This window comes from Sorex araneus, chromosome 11 (assembly GCF_027595985.1).
Source record: "Sorex araneus isolate mSorAra2 chromosome 11, mSorAra2.pri, whole genome shotgun sequence".
Classification (NCBI taxonomy): Eukaryota; Metazoa; Chordata; class Mammalia; order Eulipotyphla; family Soricidae; genus Sorex; species Sorex araneus.
The window spans coordinates 36304719-36324503 of NC_073312.1; the positions used below are offsets into that span (position 1 = coordinate 36304719).

General features: G+C 35.6%; 1 long non-coding RNA gene and 1 pseudogene across 2 annotated transcripts in view; both read left to right on the forward strand.

Annotated features, from left to right (window-relative positions):
- Positions 1 to 15961, forward strand: part of LOC129399433 (uncharacterized) — a 417723-nt gene extending 401762 nt beyond the window's left edge. Inside the window, exon 8 of one of the 2 annotated variants that reach the window (XR_008627080.1) lies at positions 15501 to 15961. This is a non-coding gene — a long non-coding RNA (uncharacterized LOC129399433). Of the gene's footprint in view, positions 1 to 2142; positions 2221 to 15500 lie in introns of those variants that run through there. The other variant, XR_008627082.1, reaches the window with a different exon arrangement.
- On the forward strand, positions 11764 to 12327 carry LOC101548119 (high affinity copper uptake protein 1-like; annotated as a pseudogene).
- Positions 15962 to 19785: the final 3824 nt, after the last annotated feature.

Genomic DNA, 19785 nt, shown 5'->3' on the forward strand with positions numbered 1-19785 from the left:
GTTATAAAAAAGAGGCAAATAATTTTATAGTAAGTGCTAAAACCAGAAATATTTTATCATTTCCAGCTCTCATTTATGATTAAAAACAATAAAATTATATGAAAGGCACATATATGATAAAGATCATATACTACAAAATTACAACCAATATCCTAATCAATGATTTAAAAAACCTTATTTTTCTTCAAAATTAGGAATAAGGTAAGGTTTATAGAACATTAGCACCACTTCTTCAATTTATTCTAGTTTAACAGTTCTTAGCTAGCCCAATTAAGAGATTAAGGGAATACATATCAGAAAAGAATGACTAACACCGTAAACAAGTATTTGCAGATGATATAATAATGTATATTGGAAACCCTAGGAATTCATTAACATTAAGCTAACAGAAACAACAAATACAGAAAGATGGTTGATTACAAAATGTTGTAATCATACACACAACACATGTATTCATGTACACAAGTGTTGCATTCATATACACAACTAACAAAAAGAAAAAAAATTTAAAAATCTCATGTATGGTTACATACAAAATAATTCAATATTTATGAATCTAACTGAAAATAAAGATAATTATTATAAAAGTTTAATAGACATTGAAAGTATTGGGAAATGAAAAGACATTCCTTATGAATTAATAAAAAAATTAATATAGTGAAACATCAATTTTACCCAAAGAGTTATCTGTTTTAATGTGTCATCAATTTCAATATAAAAAATAAATTGAACAATCCTAAGGTTCACATGAAATCAAAAGACTTTATAAAACTATAGAAATCTTAAGGAAATAGAAGAAAAATGTATCATGTTTGAAGGTGACTTCAAACTATACTACAAAATAATAGTGATTAAACTTTATAGTATTTAAATTAAAAATAGACACATGAATCAGTGGAATGATACTGATAACCACAGATATTGTTGCTTAATCTATAATGAAGGATCAAAGTCCACACAATGAAAAAAGGAAAATCTCTTCAACAAATAGCACTAAGAAACTGAATGGCCATATGTAAATGTATAAAATGGAAGTTTTCTCTAACACCATAAACAAAAATAAATTCAAACTGAAAATGAATTAAAAGCCTGAATGTAAGACTTGAAACCACAAAAAAGATAAAAATTAGATTAAAAACTTCATGACACCAGAGTTAGACATGTCTGAAAACTCAGCTCTAGCCACAAGGAAATTGAAAATTAGGAGGCGAGAGAAATAGATATCAGGTAGGGGGTCAGGCCTTGCATGCGGTGACCTGGGTTCTATCCTCAGCATCCCATATTGTCCCCTAAGCCTCATCAGGAGCGATCCCTGAGTACAGAGACAAGAGTAAACCCTGACACCTCTGGTGTGGCTCAAAATTTTAAAAAAAAAAATTAAGCAATTAGGATTACATTAAGCTGAAAAGCTTTTACTCAGCTAAAGAATATATAAATGGAATGTAAGATGGTTTACTTAATGGGAGAATATATTTGCACATCTTATATATGATTAATATTCAATGTATGTAAATAATCCATAATCTCAACAGCAAAAATCAAATATAACATTATTTAAATGGCTGGGTATCTGAATGGATAGTTTTACAAAGAGGATATTCAGATAGATGAAAGAACTTGAAAGGATGATCATCATAACTGATTATCAAAGAAATGAAAATTAAAATCACAATAAAATATCATTTCCCACATTATAGTGTCATAAAACAAAAGACCTGAGATAACTAAGGTACCTAAGAGGAAGAATATGAGAAGGGTAGGAAAAAGTAGAGATGACATAAGAAAACATGTGAATTTTATTTGTATAACAAAATACCTCATCTGTATCTTCTCTAGGTAGCCACTAAAATGTACCTGTCAGAAATAAGGACACCCTCCCACCCTCCAACAAGAAATAGAATTTCATGGGACAGAGAAATAGGGCATCCAACATAAGGAAGGAATAAAGGAAATTACTAAAATGATAATAAGAGTTATAGAATAGTACTTCATAAATGATCTCAGAAGTAATTAGTAAGAATGAATGTCTTTCAAAATTCATAGGACAGACTGCAAGAAGGGAAAAAAAGGAAAAGTAATGGAAGAAAATTGAGGCCAGAGATGTAATACAAGTTCTGAGTTCTTGCATGTTCTCAATCCCAGTTCCATCTTGTCACCATGACACTCCTGCTGACCTGAATGGCTGGGCATTGCTGGGAAGGGTCCCTGAGCATCCTAAGCACCACTTTGGAGCTCTCCACCACCACCAAAAAGGTAACTGAGAAACTAGTTCTTGCCTACATTGTTAGATATTCTTTTGAGAAATCTGAGCTTGGTTTAATAGTTGCTAATAAGTATTAAAATTATACATTTTTAACAAAAACATTAAACAAGATATATGATCAAAATATATTATACAACTATTGTAGCAATACTGGTTTTGTTCAACGAAAGTACTATTTTTTGCAACCAGTCATACCTCCAAATATACAGTCATTTGGAGGAGGAAGCAGAATCAAGGGGTTAGGTGTTATGAATTCTGAATTATTAAATTAACAGAAGAATACATAATGATGTTACATTAAAAAATATATAGTACTGTAGCACTGTCATCCTGTTGTTCATAGATTTGCTCAAGTGGGCACCAGTAATGTTTCCATTGTGAGACTTGTTGTTACTATTTTTGGCATATTGAATACGCCATGGGTAGCTTGCCAGGCTCTGCCCTGTGGGCGGGATGCTCTCGTAGCTTGCCAGGCTCTCCGAGAGAGACAGAGGAATCGAACCTGGGTCCAATACATACACAAATAAATGATTTAAAATAGAAATAAATGTCAGGAGAAATAAAGTATTTTGAGATGGTTCTGTCAGGATGCCAAAGTAGAAGATGAAGAAAGAAGAGAGACATGTGTCTACTTTCAGTTTTTATTAACCTGGAAAAAAACTCTTTGACTTAAAGTAGCCATACGTGTATATTTTGATTCAAAAATTGTCACCTTTCCTATTTCTCCACTACTGATGGGAAAAGTGTCTTGCAAGTGTTTTGGAAGAGAGGCAGTGAAAGGCACGAACTAAAAGAAAATTTTAGCAACCCTGAGCATAGGTGAAGGAAGAAGACACATTTAGCTTGAGGTCAGCCCTGCAGAGAACATTGTCAGGAATCCCTACTCAGAATTCTGGGTTTGGCATGCACATCAGTGATGCATTTCATAAGGACAGCTAAGATATGAGTTGGAGGCTGTCATCAGAACTCTCCCTTCAAGTGATCTGGAAGAGTGAACAAATGCCTGGGCAGATTCTGGCTTCAAATATTCTAACTAAAATTGTCAGTCTAGTCAGACTTTCTTTTTCTGTCATAAATTCATGCTTGTGTAAATCTCTTCTTTTTCTACATGCCCTGTAATTTAGAAGGCAACTATTAAAGAACTAGCTAACAGGATGTAAATGTGTGCCTGGTTCTTTCAGATGCACTTCAATATTTCCAGTGATTCTATGTTAATGTTTAGTTGTAGGTAATGAAGAAAAGCTCCCAAATTTCTTTTAAAAATTTATTAGTCTTTTTTGGGGGCATGGGGGTAGTTCTTGCCAAGATATTATGCCATCCCATTTAAGCATGGTTTCTCTGGATGCTGTGAGGGATTTAAAAACAGGGGAATCAGACCAGGATTCAGCTTTCTGGGAACTTCTTGAATTTCTATCACTATCCTAAAAGGACTCTCCTGTGCAAAAGCTGTCATGGGAAAGCAATTTTAGCCAAAGAATTTGGATAAGATTTCAGTTGAGCCACAAATGAGTGTTATTTTTTTATTGACAAGTTGCATGGAAACCAAGTAGAATAAATAAAATAGAAAAAATTGGGAGCTAGAATGCACTGGATGATGTTAACTAGAAACGTTGTTGAATCACCACTTACTCAGGTATATTTGAGTATCTACATTGAAGACACAAAGAAGCTGAAAACAGAAACTTCTTTGGGGGTTTCAAAGAAGTTTCAATGTCTTAACTTTCTTATTCATTAAATGTTTCTTTTGTTTTGAAGTCTTATTTCAGGAAGATTGAATTAATGATCAAGAAACGCTGGGCTTCGGAATAGGAAAAGATCTAGAATTTAATTTTAGCTATGCTGCTCTTCAGAGTATATGAGGCAACACCTATAAGTGTGTGTAAATGTGACAGAGAAGACAAGTGAAACAATAAAGTTGAATTTAAAGATGAAATAGTATTACAGGGATGACAAATTATCATGGTGCATAAACTCACAAAAGTGAATGCTGATGACACAAAATCTAGAGATTTTTCTTTTTTTTTTCCCTTTTTGGGTCACAGTCGACGATGCACAAGGGTTACTCCTGGCTCATGCACTCAGGAATTACTCTTGGTGGTGCTTGGGGGACCATATGGGATGCTGGGATTCGAATCCGGGTCGACTGAGTGCAAGGCAAACGTCCTACCCGCTGTGCTATTGCTCCAGCCCCAAAATCTAGAGATTATTACTAGTCAGGACTCAATAAATGGAGAGAGTGAAAAAGTAAAGATTGGAAGGACCTACTAAAGGAGAAAAAAGAAACCGTCAAGGAAACACCAAATGGAGAATGTTTGCTAGTGGGTGATGAACTAGTGCCTTTCAGGCACTACTGGTGAAGACTTGGAAAAGGCTATTTAGTCTGGCATTTAACAAATAACAAGTAAATTTTTTTTGTTTGTTTTTGGGTCACACCCGGCGATGCACAGGGGTTACTCCTGGTTCATGCACTCAGGAACTACTCCTGGCGGGGCTCAGGGGGACCATATGGGAGGCTGGGAATCGAACCCTGTCGACCGCGTGCAAGGCAAAAACGCCCTACCCGCTGTGCTATTGCTCCAGCCCAACAAGTAAATTTTGAAAGTAACAGTTATTGAAAACATGGATAAGGCATCAAAGAAAAGATGAAAATAGATGGCAGAAGAAAGCCTTGCAAACCTCTTGTTTAAGGAAAGATAAAGTTGATGGAAACAAGTCTAGATAATTAGCCCCTTGGTAACTGGGGTTAATTACATCAAGCCTGTGGATTTAACAACACTTGTCAGCAAACAAATGAAGAGATGCAATTTCCTGTGGTGATACATAAATATTTCTATGCAGTGTCCACATCTCCTTACTTTATTACATCCTCTTTGATTTTGCCTGACATTTGTTGATTTAAAGAGATCAAGACTAAACAATTTGAAGAATTGATTTAATTTCTTCTCCGTTTAAATATTGCCATTATTTGACAATTTCATGAGGCTTGAATCAAATAAAAGGTAGTAAAATTATTTTGTTCCCGGTAATTTCTATGAGGTAGTACAGTCAGATTCAGAGAAATAGGGATAGAATATGTGTTTTCTGGTTTTGTGGCTCCACCTATTTTGAGGATGACTGGCAATATGCCCAGAAGGTGTGAATGACAGCTAGAATTCATACAAGTAAATGTGCTGGAATAAAGTAAAAAAAAGAGAGAGAACCTAGAAAGGATGTCACAAAGAAAAAGTGATCAGTGTATTTTAGAGATTCTCAGAATCCATTTTATGGAGCTTGACTTTTACTCTCCATGAAATGTACATGTCCATGTACACTACTTGGTCTCTTAATCACATCTGTCATTCATGTTTTGCTATAATTTCTCTTCTAAATAATTTTTTTCAATATAGTTTTATCATATTTGTTTTTCTTGAAAGTTACAATTCATGATTAATAATACTCCTTTTCTGAATTTGTTTGTAAATTTGTAAATGAGTTTATAAATTCAGAAATAAATCTGAATTTATAAACTTCTTATAATTTTAGTTGAGAAAATGTTCTTTTTACTAATACTATAGTATCAGGTATGTTGTAAGTTCTGTGAACTGGTGATTCGACTTTTTTTTCTTCATAGTGTAATTTAAATATTTCAGCACGACTATCTTAACAATTTTGTCTTTTTACCTTTTACAATGAAGTTATTGATCAATATTTTATAATCTAAATGTATTGAATAAATTACCCCTGTTTATTATTATTTTGTTATTTTCTTCAAATTCCACACTCCCTTTTCCACATTTCAATCATCGGTACCTTATAATCCAAAATAAAAGAATAACTATCCAGAAATATAAGTGAACTGACTGCCCTAAGCTACCAAGGAAACACCAAGCCACCAACTACAGGTGATATAAAAAACTGCAGGCTTGTGAGTTATTGTTTGTTCACTGAAGAATGGAGGTGAGCATAAGTACTAGTCATTAAAACAGTGTCTTCAAATCCCCAATGTTTAGCTAGGAAATATAAACAATTTCCCAATTATGTTGACATAATCATAAATTTTTTGGATCTTGTATTTGTCATTAGCAAAGTATTCCCAATTAAGCTTTTGCCACAATTACAATCAAGATTAATTCTAAAGGCAGAAAATGATAATAGATAACTAACACTTCCTTCACTGAAGGTTAATGCTATAGGGTTTTAAAATTTCAAAAGCAAGAAACCATTACAGTCTTTTAAAAAAACCTCAAATCCAACTTTCATTCTATTGGACTCCTATCTATATTTATAAAATAGAGGGCACAAAAAATCTCTCGAGTGTATGAAGTAATATTTCTATAGCATAGATGGATCTTTTTATTTAAATGTAAGTAAAGTAAAACATCAAGGTAACAGACACTAAGAAAAAATACTTAAAGAAATTTGACTTTCATTTTTACATCATTCTTTTAATTTGAAAGTAGGTAATAGCTCTCTTATACTGTCATCTCTGGGCAGCATTTCTCACTGTTGTGTTCAAAAATGTCTAGCTCACATCAAATATAAAGGACTCTGAGCCAGAAATACATGAAATTTTTATTTAAAAACTTATTTAAAAAATAAAATATGAGCTAACTTATAAGACATATTCTGATAATTTTTCAGATTTTTCAAACTGCTTGTGTAGTATAAATATCTACTTATAATTGGAAACTTATGAAATACTTATTTTTATATTTTCCTAGTAATGTCCTTTCATTCTGTGTTCAAATTAGCCAGGTAAATCATACAAAGGCATACAACACATAATTGAAGAAAAACTGCACAAGAACGTTATTCAGGAAAAAATATGTATTGAGTTTGAACTTCACTGTAAACAAATTCTTTATTTCTTGTCTTATTTTAGCCTCCTGAACAAAAGCAGATAAAAGGATGTAATAAAACTTTTAAAAGATGCATTTTGTGGAGCTTAAAATTGATCATTTCCTAATAAGCAACCAAAGAACTTGAAACTCCATCAGTAAAGTTGCCTAGACAGATAGCTACAAGACCCAGCCACACATAACAAATGCCAAGTCCATCAAGTTGGCTAGGAAACTCACAAGTTTAAAAAAAGTACCAAAAATTCTCACAAAATTACTTGTAAAGAGATAATAAAAACAGGAAGATATGTATGTCAGATATATGTAGTAGGCATTTTTTTTTAGTTTTTATTAGTCATTGATTTATAATACAGTTACTATGATAAGGTTCCATGCATACAAAATTTCCAACTCACCTTTTCACCATAGTGTTTGTTTTCTCAAAAGTCTGCCTTTGGAATCCCTCTATGCCATGTAAGATCAGTTTTATTCACATAACACACATTGGAAAGTGTATGCAGAATTAATCTGTATTTTACACTTGATTTTAGTCAAAAGGCCGAGAAGTGATAATCTATATTAAAGATATAAGAACAGGTATTTCTCTTATTATTCTGTTCTTTCCAAGTGTTCTCTGTAGGATAACGTTTGTTTGCCCTTCCTCCCTGGCCACTAGGAGCTTGTGTTTGTTGATTGCCCCCCAACCTGTCAATTACATTTATCTCCTGATCAGACTCTAACTCTTGTAAATATTGTCTTTCTCTTCTCCTTAATGCCCTTTGTATGGTTAGTTATTTCAGAGCAATTGCTTTCTGCATGGATACAGGAAGAGAGTTAAAAAGACAAGCCTATGGCTTGGGAGTTGATTGACTCCATATAATTTACCTCCTGGACATCTGCTCTCTAAACTTAAGCCTCAGTTTCCCTTACTTCCTAGATCCCCAAAAGAAGGTTCCCAAAGAGGGACTGGATGGACCCAGAGCAAGCCGTGAGCTATGAGCTACCCTGGAATCAAAATGGGTCTGGTCAAAGGGCCCTAACGCTTAACTATAAGTTAAGAGCTTGGTCATGGACAAATTCTGTCATGATCCAAAAGTAATAACTATATTTGGACCCTTCTGGGGTTAGGAATGATTAATCCGGTCTGAGCATTGTAGTCTGAATCTGTGGTGAGATGTTCCTAGGAGAGCCACCCTATAAGCCTAAAAGTATCTGTTACTGTGTCCATATAGAATGGTAAATATTAGGAAGGAGAATTAAAGATATTAATTAAGCAGCAGGCCTGAGGAGAGGAGAAACACATCTTAAGGGCTGCTTTGCCCTTGTGGTCTGCAGGTGGTTGCGAACTCTGGAAAAACATTTTTGATCATGCTTCCTGGTGGAGGCGTGGTTGGGGAGGTGTGGTGAGAGAAGAAAGAAAAGAAAGAAAGAAAGAAAGAAAGAAAGAAAGAAAGAAAGAAAGAAAGAAAGAAAGAAAGAAAGAAAGAAAGAAAGAAAGAAAGAAAGGAAGGAAGGAAGGAAGGAAGGAAGGAAGGAAGGAAGGAAGGAAGGAAGGAAGGAAGGAAGGAAGAAAGAAAGAAAGAAAGAAAGAAAGAAAGAAAGAAAGAAAGAAAGAAAGAAAGAAAGAAAGAAAGAAAGAAAGAAAGAAAGAAAGAAAGAAAGAGATGGATTGATTGATTGAAGAAAAGAAGAGAAGGAGAAACAGCAGAGAGAGATAGAGGAGACAAATACAGTGGGAAGAAAGAATTCCGTGGTTAAATAGACAGAGAGAGAGAGAGAGAGAAAGAGAGAGAGAGGGAGAGGGAGAGGGAGAGGGAGAGAGGGAGGGTTGGAGAGGCAACTAATCAGCAACCACATTGGTCCTCTTTCTTCCTTTGTCTGGCCAAGGCAACAGCTGTCCTGGGTGGAGAAGTGGTTTGACAGCACCAAACTCGGGTGTCGAGAGAGAACAGCCCAGAGAGCCCAGCTCTGATCACATGTAGGATTTTACACAGCCCTGCAGATAGGGTTTTACACATTTTCAATGAATATAATCTCCTTATATAATAAAAATTGTTTCTATTTTTATTTATTTATTTAAATTTATTTTTGTTGAATCACTGTGAGATAAACCCTTACAAAGCTGTTAATGACTATGTTCTAGTCATAGTGTTCCAACACCCATCCCTCCATCAGTGTACATTTCCCAGCACTAGTGTCCCCAATTTCCTTACCATTACTCCCTGCCACAGCCTGCCTGTATGCTAGTCACTCTTCTTTCCTCTTCCTCTTCCTCCTCCTCCTCTTCCTCTTCCTCCTCTTCTTCCTTCTCTTCTTCTTCCTCTACCTCTTCCTCTTTCTCTTCTTCTTCTTCTTCTTCTTCTTCTTCTTCTTCTTCTTCTTCTTCTTCTTCTTCTTCTTCTTCTTCTTCTTCTTCTTGTTCTTCTTGTTCTTCTTCTTCATCATCATCTTCTTCTGCTTCTTCTTCTCCTCCTCCTCCTTCTCTTCTCCTTCTTCCTCGTCTTACTCCTCCTCCTTCTTCTCCTTCTCCTCTTCTTTTCTTCTCTCTTTCTCTCTCTCCATCTCTCTCTCCCTCCCCCCATTCTCCCTCCCCTACTTTCCACTTTGGAAAGTGTGGTTTGCAATACAAATGCTGAAAGGTTATCAGGAATATCCCTTTACCTACTTTCAGCACTCAGTTCTTTTCCAATGTGATCATTTCCAGCTATTATTGTCCTATTGTTCCCTGATCTGTCTTACCTACCTTCCACCCCACACATACTTGTGGTTGGTTCTAACCATTGAAGAGTTCTCCTAGCATCTGTTTTTCCTGGCTTTGAATATTAGTCTTCTAACACACTCACATATATATTATATATGTGTGTATATGTACATGCACATACATATATGCATATATGTATATATCATAAATGAATGCAGTCATTCTATATGTGTCCCTCTCCTGACTCATGTCACTCAGCATGATGCTCTACATTTCCTTCTATTTATAGACTAACTCAAATATTAATTGAAAGCATTTCTGGTTTTTCTCAAAGATGCTTTAAAGAAAGGTCTTCACTGAATATAAAGTAAATGTGTTCTTATGTTTTAAAAATGGTTTTTGTTTGTATCTCTGAAAAGAAGAAATATAATGTGAAGAATAGTAGCATGCAAATGAGAAATGTGAACACATTATGCCTGTCCAGTCATTAATTAATCTGTTTTTTTCATTGGTATAGCCAACTACTGCTATCACAGCCATGGATAAGTGTGAGCTAAGGACTAAAGGTTATGTGGGGACAGTGTTTTCTGTTGGATGAGAAAGAATTAATCTTGAATAAGTCTTGTGTCAGGGCTCGATATTCCAAGTCTTTCAAATTCCACAGCTTGTTTTATTATACCCAAAAGTGATCTATCCCAGGAAAGAATTCTACTTGCTAAAATTTATCACAAACAACAAAAGCTGCAGGCAGTTAATTGATTGTTTTATAATAGGAAATGCAGTCAAGCAGAGCAGAATACTCAAGACATTAGAATAGTGCGCTCTACCACCTAGACACAATAAGAGAGATGTGACAGGATCAGACAAGTGTTTTAGAAAGCACATTCTGATAGTCTATAGGATAAATTAGAGGACTGTCCATATGTTCTAATATGTTGGAGAAAATCCTTGTTGATTCCAACATTCCTTGTGTAATGCCAATATCTATTCTTTTCACTCTCAAAGATATTTTGTTTTATATTAAATATCATAATATTGGGAATTTCAGAAGGTGAAGAGAGGAAGGCAGGAACAAAGACCACATTTGAGGGAATAAAGCCTGAGAATTTCAAAACCCAAGGAAAGAATTAATCAGAGAGTCAAAGGAGGCTGAGAGAATACCTTAATCTCTGAATGAAAAATAATCTATCTGTATAACACTGTCACTGTCACTGTCATTCTGTTGTCATCGATTGATTTTCTTAAGGGGACACCAGTAACATCACCATTGTGAGACTTGTTGTTACTGTTTTTGGCATATAGAATACGCCATGGGGAGCTTGCCAGACTTTGCAGTGCAGGCAGGATACTCTCGGTAGCTTGCCGGGCTCTCTGAGAGGGGTGGAGGAATCGAACCTGGGTCGGCCACGTGCAACGCAAACACCCTACCCACTGTGCTGTCACTCCAGTCCAATAATAATAATAATAATAATAATAGTAATAATAACAATAATAATAATAATATACCACCTTTCAAGTCTTAGGAATCAGTGAGTGAGAAATCCACTATGCTATTCCTGGTGGAATTGTTGAACTGAAATCTTCCTATGGCTCCAGCCCATCTGTAAAACACATACTTGTTAAATTATAAAATTCAGTGATAAAGAAAAAAATTAAAGACTACTAGGTGAGAGGTCGCTGGGGCATATAATATACAAAAGCGTTTCTATTAGGCTTCCCTCAGATTTCTCATCAGAAACCCTTAGCAGGCTAGAAGAAAGTAAAACAATAGAGGACGTAGTAGTCATATTACCAAAAGATAAAATCTGAAAGTCAAAATTATTTTGCCCAGAAAAATCATCATTCAGAAATAATAGATAAAGGTTTTCTTCACACCACAAAAACTAATAGAGGTCAGTTAAGGTTGAAGGTTCTGTGAGGGAGGCTCTCACAGCACCACTGAATTTTCCTTCTAAGAATCTTATGCTGACTCAGCTGGAAAAATGGATCATCATTCCCACCATATGTGGATAAGCTCCATGGATAGAATAGCACCTGGCCTCCTTCTCATGATCACTCCACCATCTCATCCTTTCACCACGACCTGGGAAACATGATGATGATGCCAATCACTATCTATTTTGCCCATATGAATGTGGGGATATTGTTTGCTTGTTTGGTGATCAGTATAGTTGGAGAATGACTGATGCTTTTGTGGCAGTGTTTTTAGTCTCAATATACTGTGAGGGACTCAGGTAGCTTAAGAGAGGCTATTGAGCAATTCTCAAGTCAGCATCCTTTACAGTTTCGTGCCTGTGCTAGGACCAAAAGGAACCATCCTGACAAAGAAAAACAAAACCATTGGGCAACAGATGCTGAGCTTCCGTCACCTCCTCCAGACAGTGCTGCACATCATCCAGGTGGTTCTCTGCTACTTCCTTATGCTCATCCTCAAGACCTACAGTGGGTACCTCTGCAGAGCTCTGGCCACAGGGACTCACATCATAGCCTTCCTCTTAAGCTAGAAGAAGGCAAAAGTCATGGATATCACAGAACATTGCCATTAATGGCGAACCCCATGGTGTGGCTTTTCCATTGCAATTGGGAAACAGTTCTAGATTGGAAGACATAACTCCTACTCTGATATCTTTCCCTTTGCTCCTTGTCTTAAACATACACATCCTCATACAGGGAATGTGATCTCTGAGCTAAAGTGATCATCTCCCTTACTATTTTCTAATGAGACTCTCTCATTTTTCTCAGTGAAGCCACTCATGAGAAGTACTCTCCCTTTCTTTTAGTTCCAAGTCATACAATTTTTTAAATACAGGTAGTTTTCTATTCAATGACTTGAACACCTACTTTCTCTTCTCTCTCTCTCTTTCTCTCTCTCTCTCTTTCTCTCTCTCTCTCTTTCTCTCTCTCTTAACAAATGTGTGACTCTATCCATTTTTTTCCCACCTTGGTTTAACTTCAACCAGGACTAATGACAGCTGAAGGAAATTCTTGCCCATTTAAACCCAGAACCTAATAATAATAATAATAATAATAATAATAATAGCAATAATAATAGCACTGTACTGTAGCACTGTCATCCTGTTCATCTATTTGCTCGAGTGGGAACCAGTAAGGTCTCCATTGTGAGACTTGTTGTTACTCTTTTTGGCATATCGAATATGCCACGAGGAGCTTGCCAGGCTCTGCCGTGCGGGTGGGATACTCTGAGTAGCTTGCCAGGATCTCTGAGAGAAATGGAGGAATCGAACCTTGGTCGGCCGTGAGCAAGGCAAAAGCCCTACCCACTGTGCTGCCACTCCAGTCCAATAATAATAATAATAATAATAATAATAATAATATACCACCTTTCAAGTCTTAGGAATCAGTGAGTGAAAAATCCACTATGCTTTTCCTGGTGGGATTGTTGAACTGAAATATTCCTCATATGCAGAGGCTGATGTAAAGAGTACAATCAGGTGTGCGGTGCAAAAAAGTATGTGTTTTTGGATGGCTGCTTCATTAATTGCGATCTATGCAAACTTTTCTGATTAGAATAAACTTAGTGATCAAAAGTATGATAATTAATTGAGCAAACATTTTAAATTAAAAACATTGGAATTTAAAAACAAAATAAAAGCTAATTTGTTTTATGCAAAATGTTGGAACAAGTTATTTCATATGGAAAGAAAAAAAGAAAATATCACAAAACTGTAAGTAATGCAATAAATAGCAATGCAGAAGCATAAATAGTGATATGGAACAACCTCAGGACTTGTTTGTCCACCTTTCTGCACAGACAAGTCTTAGGCAATATTCAAAGAACTCATGATGCCCCACCACACCTATGTCTGTATCTATCATTTTATTTCACATGAGAGAAGACTAATCTCCCAGTGCTAATATGCTAACAATCTTAGTCTGGAATAATACAGATTTTCAATCAAATTTCTGGTCCAGCTTTTTCTAGTTTAATTACCCATCTCCATACAGACTATTAGACTCCCAAGAACTATTGTATCGCAATTTGTTCTAACACTGCTTCTTGAAGAAGCTAGAACAAAACCTTTCACTCTTCCCTTTTTAACCCTGAAGGTAAATATTTGTCAACTTTTTTCCTTCACTTTATTTAAACACATTGGTTTACAAAGTTGTTCATGATAATCTATTACAGGTATTCATATTTCAACACCAATACTACCACCACTGTCACCTTCCTTCCATCATTGTCTCCACTTTCCCAACCACCTCTCGTCTGTTCCATAGCAGGTCCACAATAATTTATTTTATATTGCTTTTTAACCACTAAATGACTAACAGAATAATAAAAAAAATATTTCCATAGGAAAAACATTGTGAAAGTTGTTGTATCTCACTATGGGGATACAACAATTGGGAAACATTCCCATTGAATGTTTCCCAAAGAATAATAAAAAATATATTTCCATAGGAAAAACATTGTGAAAGTTGTTGTATCTCACTATGGGGACATTAAATGCTTGTCTGTGGGCTCACTGTGAGTGTAAGCTATTATTGCAAGATAAGTCTTCTGGGTTAATGTTTTGTTAGTCAAGACTGGTTGGCCTCTATGTTACATCCCATCCAATCTGGTGTGCTACTACTGTTATGGCAGTGTTGCAGAATTTGCAGTTGTCACACCAGAAAATCCAGAATTTTTAACTGCCAAATCTAGGGCTTTGGCAGGGCAGGAGCTGACCTGCCCTCTCCTGAGGTTGCCCCAGAGGCCTCATCTGGAAATGGGTGTCCAAGAATGTTTTGCAACTAGTTGATCTCTTTCAAGGTTTATTTGAGTCTCCAGTCTCTGGAACAAGGTCAATAGATGAGCTTGCATGGCTCAGAGGTGGTTTGTGGGCATGACTGCCAGATAATTGTTATTTTTTAAAAAGACATAAAATCTGATTCCGTGAATTAATTTTAGAGGAATACACCCTACAGTGACTATCAGACACTCTCCAGAGTTACAAAATAGCTGCATCTTCCATTCCACTCTGAAATGTAGCATGACTTTCTTTAGTAATTCCAAATTAGTTTTCTGGCATCCATTTTACTAGAAAGAAAAGGAAAATAAAATAAAACTCTGGAGATACATGCTGCTAATAAAGGTAGATGAAGTTGCCCTTTTAGTACTTAAAATCTGGTAAATAACCAATAAAGAGACAAAATGACTCCTGGTTCATCAAGATCTAAATTGAATAAATTGAACAATCAATATATAGTAGAAACTCCCTAAGCTAACCAAACCTCACTAATGATATCTGTAATATATCTATATCTAATAGGTTACTAATCTATATATAATAGACGGAGTATAAGCATATATAATATATGTATCATTTAAATTTTTATCAAAATTATTCAGATTATGTAAATAAACATGATATAAATGATAGAGCCTGAAAAATTGATTTTTTCTATTAATTTTAAAACTTAAGGTAAAAGACCAAAATATTTATTAGAAAAAGGTAAATTGCTTTGAAACTAAGTGCACATACAGAGTTTGACTTGAGGAAAGAAGCAAAAATACCTAGAATGACTCAGCAATTCAGATTGTGTCATAAATGTTCCTATATAGTTAAAATACACAGCCATAGAATATGCATAATTGTTACCATTCACACATTTCAAACCAGAATCCAAAGTAAATATGATAAGATGTTTCTATATTTTATGGAAGATGCACTTAAATTGATACCTGTTAATTAATTTATTTATTTTTGCTTTTCAGGTCACACCCAGCAATGCACAGGAGTTACTCCTGGCTCTACACTCAGGAATCTCTCCTGGCAGTGCTTGAGGACCATATGGGATGCTGGGAATCGAACCCAGGTCGGCTGCGTGCAAGGCAAATGCCCTACCCGCTGTGCTATCACTCCAGCCCCTATACCTGTTAATTTTTTAATATAAATAGTTATCTATCATTTAAAATGATTATTTAGATTATTTTATTGTTTAATAGTCATCTCTTACTTCCATTCTCCCTGTAGAAGAGCGATTAGAGAGCCTCCTGAATGTATGCAAGGTGTGAAATTCATCCCTTTAAGCTACCTCTCCAGCATTAGATAGTATTTTATATATTTTATAAAATATTAAACTAAATCTCTTTATCCATATATCTGTAGATGCATATATTATCACACACAAATTCACACACATATATAATTATATTGGTTCTTGTTCCTCCGTAAAGTCATAATATACCATAATTTAAATTAAGTACCACACATTTTTTTGGTCAAAGTCTAAGAGTTTGTTATCATTAGATAATATATATCCCCTTGATTTTTTTCTTTTTTTAAAAAATTAGTGTGAATTACAGAGTTACAAAGTTATTCATTAATAAGCTTCTGGCATACAATATTCCCACCAAATTATCTAAGTGCCCACTTCTCTGATCAAGCTCTTCTTTACAGTAGGATGTCAACTGGCAAGTGTAGAAAGATAATATATAAATGCCAACTCAACATTTCGCAGCCATAACAGAAGTAGAAGTATACTGGTGTCATTTTTTGAAATATATTCCATAAAATTCAAATTAAATAGAGAAGAACCACTGTCAGAGAGTCACAGTCGGGATCAACATGTCCAGTTGATCAAGGTACATACAATAGTAATGGAGTGGGACAAAAGAATGGTTAATAATAGAATACTCTGAGAAAGATTTATTTTCTTAGTAAGTAAGACAAAAATGCACAATCCAAGGTGGTTCCAAAGAAATATCAGAAAGTTTAGTGTTCGGCTGGAGAGATAGATAGGTCTGGGCAACAGACCTGGGTTAACACCCCTGCAGCCTATATGGTCCCCCAAACCCCACCGAGAGTGATCCTTAAGCAGAGAGCCAGGAGAAACACTGAGTACCACTGTGCTCAAAAATAAAACTTTTAAAAAGATTTTTGAGTGTCATCTTATGAAATAATAGGTTAAAGGGTTATATTCTTCAATATGATAAGGGACATTGATTACAGAAAAAAATAATAGAAACTCTTCCAAACTGAAAAGGACCTGAAACTAAACCCAGAGAATTCACTTGCTAACATCTTATATTAGAAGAGAAAAGAAGGAGCAGACAGATATTAGTGAGAAAAAGACTGAGTGATAGAATAAAAATATTAAAATAATCTCAGTGGATAATTGTGATAACAGGAATATAGGAATTGTTTGTACTGTCCTGGGAACTTTTCTGGAGTTTGAGTAATTTCAAAACATACTTTTTCCTTCAATGAAAGAAAAATAACTTGTCTAACCATAAGATATTTACCAACATATTTGTGAATAATAACTAAAGAGGAGCTGCATATGACATAAAATACTCTTAGAAAATCCTAAAGACTGCACAAAAAGAAAGCTCCTAGGAACAATAGATTTCTATAATAAAGTGACACATTAGAAAATTAATACCCAAATCTCCATGGCTTTCCTATAAATAAACAATGAAAAAAAGAGAGATATTGAAAATCAATCCTGTTCACAATTGTGCCTTAGAAAATCAAATACCTTAGAATCAGTCTAACTAAAGAGGTTAAGAACCTATACAAAGAAAACTACAAAACACTACTTCAAGAAATAAAAGAGGACACGAGGAAATGGAAACACATCCCCTGTTCATTGATTGGGAGGATTAACATTGTCACTGTCACTGTCATTCCATTGTTCATTGATTTGTTCGAGCGGGCACAGTAGCGTTTCTTAATGTGAGACTTATTGTTACTGTTTTTGGCATATCCAACATTGTCAAAATGTCAATATCCTCCCCCAAAATATTATGCAGAGTCAATGCATTCCTTATAATGATATACATAACATTTTTCAAAGAAATAGATGAAACACTCCTGAAATTCATAAGGAACAATAAACTCTGACAAATAACTAGAGCAATCCTTGGGAAAGAGAAGATGGGAGTTATCACCTTCCCCAACTTCAAACTGTACTACAAAGCAACAGTAATCAAAACAGCTTAGTATTGAAATATAGACCCATAGACAATGAAATAAAGTTGAGTATCTTGACACAGACTCTCAAATATCTGATCATTTAACTTCTGATAAAGAAGCAAGAAATATGTGGTGGAGCAAGGGAAGCATCTTCAACAAATGAGCCCCTGGAAAAACTGAGCCACTACATGCAAAAAATGAACTCTGACCTCTTTGTAACTCCAGGCACAAAAGTAAGATCAAAATGGATTAAAGATCTCAGCACCAGACCTCAATCCATAAGGTACATGGACTAAAATGTAGGCAAAACCCTCCACGATGTTGAAGGTAAAGGTATCTTCAAAGATGGAGATCTTATTGAAAAACTGACCAAGAAGGTACAAACAGAGATAAACAAATGAGACTACATGAAACTAAAAAGCTTCTGCCACCCAAGAAGAAATGCTGACCAAGATACAAAGACAGCCTATGGAATGGGGACAATTATTTACCCAATACCTATCTGATAAGGGGTTAATAAGCAAGATATATAGGACACTGGTAGAACTTTACAAGAAAAAATATCCCACCCTGTCAGAATATGGGGAGAAGAAATGAACAGAAACTCCCTCAAAGAATGAATTCTAATGGCCAAAAATCACATGAAAAAATACTCTACATAACTAGTCATCAGAGAGAAGGAAATCAAAACAAGATACCATCTCACACCACAGAGTCTGGCACACATCCAAAAGATAAAGAACAACCAGTGCTGTTGCAGATGCAGGGAGAAAGGGACTCTCATTCATTGTTGATGGGAAATCTGATTGCTCCAGCCTTTTTGGAAAACAATATGGACATTTCTCAAAATCTAGAAATTGACTTCTCATTTGACCCAGCAATACCACTTCTGGGAATATAGCCTGGGAGCCAAAAAAAACACAGTAGAAATGACATCTGCACTTCTATGTTCATTGCAGCACTTTTCACAACAGCTAGAAACTGGAAACAACCCGAGTGCCTGAGAAGACTGGATAAAGAAACTATGGTATATCTACACAATTTAATATTACAGAGCCATTAGGAAAAATGTAATCATGAAATTTGCTTATAAATGGATGGGCGTGGATATTACCATACTGAGTGAAATGAATCTGATGGAGAAGGGCAGATATAGAGTGACTGCACTCATTTGTGTGGTGTATGTAAAAAAAGTAGTATGAGACTCAATGGTTGGAAGATTGTCATAAGAGTGTGGGTAGCAAAGGGAAGTTAGGATAGAGTGGAGACCACTATGACAATGATAGTTGAAAATGATCACTTCAGACAAGAACTGAGTGTTTCAAAGTAGGTAAAGGGGTAGTAGTGTAGCACTGTCATCCCGTTGTTCATCTATTTGCTTGAGTGGGCACCAGTAATGTCTCCATTGTGAGACTTGTTGTTACTGTTTTTGGCAATCGAATATGCCACAGGTAGCTTGCCAGGCTCTGCCGTGCGGTCTGGATACTCTTGGTAGCTTGTCGGGATCTCCGAGAGAGATGGAGAAATCAAACCCAGGTCGGTCGCATGCAAGGCAAACACCCTACCTGCTGTGCTATTGCTCCTGATAACCTTTCAGTATCTGTATTGCAAATCATAATGCCCAAAAGAAAGAGAGAGAGAGAGAGAGAGAGAGAGAGAGAGAGAGAGAGAGGAGAGCTAGAGAAAAAAAGTGCATGCCATAGAGGTAGGGTGGTGGGAGCAGGAGGGAAGCTGTGGACATTAGTAGTGGGAAATGTACACTGGTGAAGGGACAGGAGTTGGAACATTATATGAATGGAATCAAATTATGAAAATCTTTGTAATTGTGTATTTCACTGTGATTTAATTAAACAAAGTAAATATATATTTTTAAATCTCAGGTCTTTGTAAACTTGTTTCAGATTCTGCTTATGTTGTAGCATTATTTCCAGGAACTATCACTGCTGAAAGTCTTTTCTTTTTGTGTGGCTATGCTTGTGCTTCTATCCTGCAGTTCCACAGCATGCATGGCACAGCATGTCTATTGTAACTATATTCCTCACCCACCTTTATTACAGGTTGTTGAATGGACCATGCGAGAAC